Source organism: Mauremys reevesii, unplaced genomic scaffold, assembly GCF_016161935.1.
Source record: "Mauremys reevesii isolate NIE-2019 unplaced genomic scaffold, ASM1616193v1 Contig4, whole genome shotgun sequence".
In the NCBI taxonomy this organism is placed as follows: Eukaryota; Metazoa; Chordata; order Testudines; family Geoemydidae; genus Mauremys; species Mauremys reevesii.
This window is the reverse complement of record NW_024100851.1, coordinates 1435265-1440650: the sequence shown is the minus strand read 5'-3', so window position 1 is coordinate 1440650 and position 5386 is coordinate 1435265. Positions and strand designations below refer to the sequence as shown.

The 5386-nt window shown below is 51.9% G+C and overlaps 2 non-coding genes across 2 annotated transcripts; both read left to right on the top strand.

Moving 5' to 3' along the window:
* The first annotated feature begins 1400 nt into the window (after positions 1-1400).
* On the top strand, positions 1401-1474 carry TRNAT-UGU. The gene has a single exon. It is a non-coding gene; the product is annotated as a tRNA-Thr (tRNA).
* Positions 1475-2876: 1402 nt separating this feature from the next.
* Positions 2877-2948, top strand: TRNAE-UUC. Its single transcript has one exon. It is a non-coding gene; the product is annotated as a tRNA-Glu (tRNA).
* The last annotated feature ends 2438 nt before the right edge of the window (positions 2949-5386 follow it).

Here is a 5386-nt window from a genome sequence, read left to right as displayed (position 1 = left end):
AAATTGGGCTGGATTAGTAGGAGCGTTGCCAGCAGATGGAGGGAAGTGATTATTCCCCTCTATTCAGCACTGGTGAGGCCACATCTGGAGCATTGCGTTCAGTTCCCCCCTCTCTGCCCCTCCCCTGAGACCCACCCTGTCCATCCAAACAGCGTCTGATGTTTTCCTGTCTAGCCGGCTTGCTTCCTAGAACAAACGCTCCTTGAGTGGGGTGATCCACAGGGAGTAGCTCAAACCTCCAAAGTGCCTGGGCAGGGGCAGGACATTAGCCCAGCAAGGGAGGGGTGTGGCAGTGACATCACAAAGGCCTTTTGCAGGACCTCAGACTATTGGTCAAAGGTGGTAGGGAGGTGGTGACCTCACAGAGAGATGCTGACATCAGCCAGGCAGGACAGGGGCGAGGGGCCAGGGAAACCTCAGAGACCCCTGTGGCTTTGCTGCAGCAAGTCTCCTTCTCCCGGTCTCTCTTTGAGGACTGAGAGAGTATTCGGGTTCACGTATGTGAGCACCAGGGGGAACCTCTTTTGAGTTTTCTCCTTCCCTTTTCGTGATTTTACTAGAAAACAGATGTCCCTGTTTAGAAGGTAAGAGCCTCCTCAAGGGAAGGGATTTCCTGGGCGTGTCACAGTTCGGATTCCAGTGGCCCCCTTAAACTGTAAGGAAACTCCCACCACCTGCTCTGTGTTCGCAGGGCGGGAGAGAGCAGCATCCGTGGCAGTGATTTGCTCCTGGCTGCCGGAGCAGAGCAGCAGGCTCAGCTGTCAGAACTTCCCAAAGCGATGAAAGGGGAGGGGCCCATGCCTCTGTAGCAGGAATGCAGGGCAGGTGAGTTCACGGCGGGCATTGTGGGGTACTGGCAGAGGCCAGTTATGGTGATATAATGAACAGCAGCATCTACACTGACACTCTGTCACTTTAAGTTTGCTGCAAAAAGCTCTAGACCTCTCATCGAAGTCGTTTTATTTTGTCAGCAAAACAGGGCAGTTTTGTCGCCAGACGTGGCATTGCAGTGTGTGCACCAGCCACAAGCTGCCGACCGAGGTAGCATTGTGTGTTTTTCACACACCTGAGAAATATCATTCTGCTGAAACAACTTTGTAGTGCAGACCTGGCCAAAGATATTCTCTCTCTCTCTCTCTCTCTCTCTCACACACACACACACACACACACACACACACACACACACACACACACACACACACACACACACACACACACACACACACACACACACACACACACACACACACACACACACACACACACACACACACACACACACGGAAAACATCACCTGCTCCTCTGCTTTGCGGAATCCAAACACAAGCAAAGCTTGTCAGGCCCTGGGGGTGATGGCAGGGAGTCAGGTGTGGGCAGACAGAGTGTTTTAGTCACCCACAGGCACCATGGCTTAGCTGGCTAAAGCATCTGTTTTGTAAACAGGAGATCCTGGGTTCAACTCCCAGTGGTGCCTTGTTGGCTGGATGTTGGGGTACCTGTTATTGGCTACTGTCAGAAGAGAAGTCTAGCCCAGGGTGGTTTTTCTTATGGTTTAAATAACACTCACAGACACTGATAATAGAGTTACTGAAAGTTTGGGAGTTAGGAGCATGTAGGTCAGTGGTCCAGTCCCCACACAGATGACCCCTGTCTCCCTCTGGGACAGGGGCAGGTCTGAGCTCTCACCCAAATGCTCATTGTGGCTCCTAGAATCTGTGGGCAGCTTGTTTAGTTTACAGCAAAGGTTGAGTCCTGCTTTGTGCACCATGTGTGAGAATGAAAATCCTAAACCTCCCTTTGAAATATTGAATGCAGCAGGACGTGTTATTGTCCCTGCCCCAAAGCAGACAGACCAATGGAGAAATGCTGTCGAGTCCAAGGTAATACTCCACTGCCATTTTACCTTTTTTGCTTGCTAAACTCCTTCTTATCTGCCTGGCCCAGGCTGTTCTCTGCCTCAGCTGCTGCTCCCGGCCTGCTCTAGAGTCAAACGCGCAGGGCCCCCAGGGGAACAGAGGCTAGGACAGGGCAGCAGCCTGGGCTGGGCTGGGAAGATGCTGGGAGTTCTCGTTCCCTGAGAACTGGCCCGGCTCCCTTCTCAACAGCGAACAAATCAATTCCACGTCCCCTCCCCAGAAAAACCAGCCTGGAGCCAAGGGCAGCAGGGGACAATTCCCTCCAGTTCCCACTGAGGCAGGAGAGAAGCCAGGGTGTTTGTAGCAGAGCTTATGGAACTGACGTGGGGAAACCAGCCTTTAATAACAGGCAGTTCCAGTTTAAGCTCAGTGTTTTTAACAATTTCTACAACATTAAATAACCCTTCAATCGTAGTGTCACCATCCATAAAATTGCTTCAGCCTGCTAAGTGCCCAACTAAACATCTCTTCAAATCCAAGGGAGTGGAGATCAGTCAATGTTCAGAGTCATCCCACATAAAAGAACCATGTTGTGGTACATACTGGCCCCATCATGTGGCCATTGCCTTTCCCTCCTCCTCCAGAGTCAGAATGTGATCAGCTCCCACTGAGGGGGTGCAACACCCCTCCCTTGGTCTCTATGCCAGAGCTCCTATCGGCTCACTGTCCTTCCCACAAGAGTTGGCTGCTGAGAGGGTTGCAATGGGGTAAATGAAGGCAAAGGAGGATTGTTCCCCATGGGTTTTCTTTGTGTGGCTCTGTGATCCTGCTGGAGAAAGCATCATTTGTGCTTGTTTCAGTAGCTTGAGTTGGGCTCAGGTTGTGACCCTGAATACAGGGATTCCTGCACTCTCTGCTCTTAGCCCCTCAGGGAATGGACAATGGAACAACTTCAGAAATTGGATAGAAAGTAGCCTAAGAAAGTGTAACATAAGTGAGAAGAAAAACAGTATCTGCCCCTCCCTGGTGGTCTAGTGGTTAGGATTTGGCACTTTCACTGTTGAGGCCTGGGTTCAATTCCCAGTCAGGGAAAAGTGACTTTAAACCAGAACTGTTTTTGTTATTCTTCACTTACAACATAAACGAATCCGTGGTGTTTTCCTGATTCCCCCATCTTCCCAGTGTCTCCATGGCAGGGCCGGCTCCAGGCACCAGCCCAGCAAGCAGGTGCCTGGGGCGGCCAATGGAAAGGGGAGGCTTCAGCAGCAATTCGTCCCTCTCAGAGGGAAGGACTTTTGGCCAAAAGCAGCAGAGGTTGAGCTGCCATTGATTGCAGCTTTTTATTTTTTTTCCACTTGGGGTGGCAAAAACACTGGAACTGGCCCTGCTCCATGGAAGACAATTTATTAAATCCCAGATGAGTGGAGTTAAATCAGTTCTCAGCCTGAGTTCTTAGGTCTTAATCCTGAGAATATTGTCCCACCATGGGGCCATTTCCCTCCTCTCTTTCATACAGAAGCACAATTTTCTTTGCACAGACACAGGAACAGCAAGATCTTTCTGTGTCCCTTGTGCAAAGCAGGGGGCCAAATTCCATGGAAACAATGGACAAGCAGGGGGCCCTGGGCACATCCAGCCCTGGCCGTGAGATGTTCCCTCCCCTCTTTCTTTATGCTCCTGTTGTTATTTCATGGATAGTCTGGGATGGGGGAAAAGCTGAGTTCACTCCAGGTGGAGGGTAAAAAGGACCCTGAAAATCTCAGGCCCCAACCCCTGCTACCAGGATCACTGAGGTGCTGGGGATTTGAGTAGGAAAGGGACTGTGTGAATTGTCAAGGTGCGGAATGAATAACAATCTACAACTAGATCCACCTCATTAATCACTGACACAGGCTAATCCTGCTGCAGATAGAAGGGCTCTTCCAAGGCTCTATCTTGCTTTCTCCAATGCCATGAAAGCCTGTCTTTTGCCCGCTAGCTGTTGTGACTTGAGCACAAGAGGGGATGTTTGATCCAGAAGCCTGGCCATGCCTGGAGTCCTGTAGGTAGGGATGCGAGCTCCATTTCCTCTGAGTCCTGAAGCTGGGCTGCAGCCTGGCCTGGGAGGCAGCCCTATTGGTTGACCTACTGGCCCAAAGTCACTTGGGCAGTGTTGGTCTTCCCCAGGGATGCTGAAGGGCCTAAGGGAGGGAGGCTTAATACTCCCCCCTATCAGTCAGGGCGGAAGAGGAGGGCTGCAAGAGTGGGCAGGTTGATGGCTGCACCTTCTAGCGTTCGATTGGGGTTGAGGTGGGGAACGCGAACTGGGAGAAATGGTTGCTGGCCTGTGAGGAGTGGCTCAGCCGGTGGCGTAAGTGGACCTTGTCATTACCTACAAGGTTGTGATGCTCAAGACCCATCTGTGGGGAATTTCGTCAGCCAGGTATTTCCCCCTGCTCCACGAGTGCTGCTGAGACTGAACACGATGGCCTTCCACTTCTTGTGGGGCCATAGGACGTCCCTACCTAGTCAGGAGAAGTGCGGCTTTTCTGCCATATTAGAAGAGGGGTTGGGCCTGGTGGGCTTTGAAGCCTTGTACGGCTCTACTGTTTTGTGTTTCAATTTTCAGTGGTGGCTGCGCTGGAGGTCAGGTCAGGCCCGAGGGGAATGGCAGGGTAACCATAAAGAACGCAACTGACTCTTCCGATATGGCCGTATTTTCTTTTTACCCCACTGGGTGCAGCACCGGGTATGGGATGGCGAATGGTGGGGGAAGGGGGAGGCCCCCCTCTAGTGTTCTTCTACCCACACCTTACACCCTACACGATTTTCAGTGGGTGGCTAGGCGGAAGGTGCTTGAAGGATGGCTTCATCCGCAACAGTGGCCACCCTCACAGCAGCGGCGGCCACAGTGGCGAGCCCCACCCCCCTTTGACTCAGTCTGAACAGAGGTCAATGTACCACTGGGTGAGTCAGGCCAATTTTAAGGAGCTTCCTCTGAAGGTGAGCAACTGTCCCCAGAACTAACTGACAGGAGCTTTAAAGTATTTGCAAATGTGCACGGCCGGCATGTGCAAAGCAAAGGCTTCCCGGGGCACTGTGTCAGGCTCTGGCACCGCTCGAGACAATGGACCATCTTCAGCCACCAGGTGACCCAGGATCTAAGGCAGGAATGGGGTGAGGAAGCAAGTCAAGCTGAGCATGGCAGGCAAAAATTCATCTCGCCTTCGTGGGCGCTTGGAATGATGCCCTTTTTGTGTGCCAGGGCTGACAAGAACCTCCCAGACAGAGAAGCAGCAGGCCAAAAAAGCCCTCTACACCAACATTCCACACAAAGATGGATTACAAGCCGTCAGGAACAGTATCCCCGATAATGTCACGGCAAACCTGGTGGCTGAACTTTGTGACTTTGTCCTCACTCATAACAGATTTGGGGACAATGTATACCTTCAAGTCAGCAGCACTGCTATGGGTACCCGCATGGCCCCACAGTGTGCCAACATTTTTATGGCTGACTTAGAACAACACTTCCTCAGCTCTCATCCCCTAAT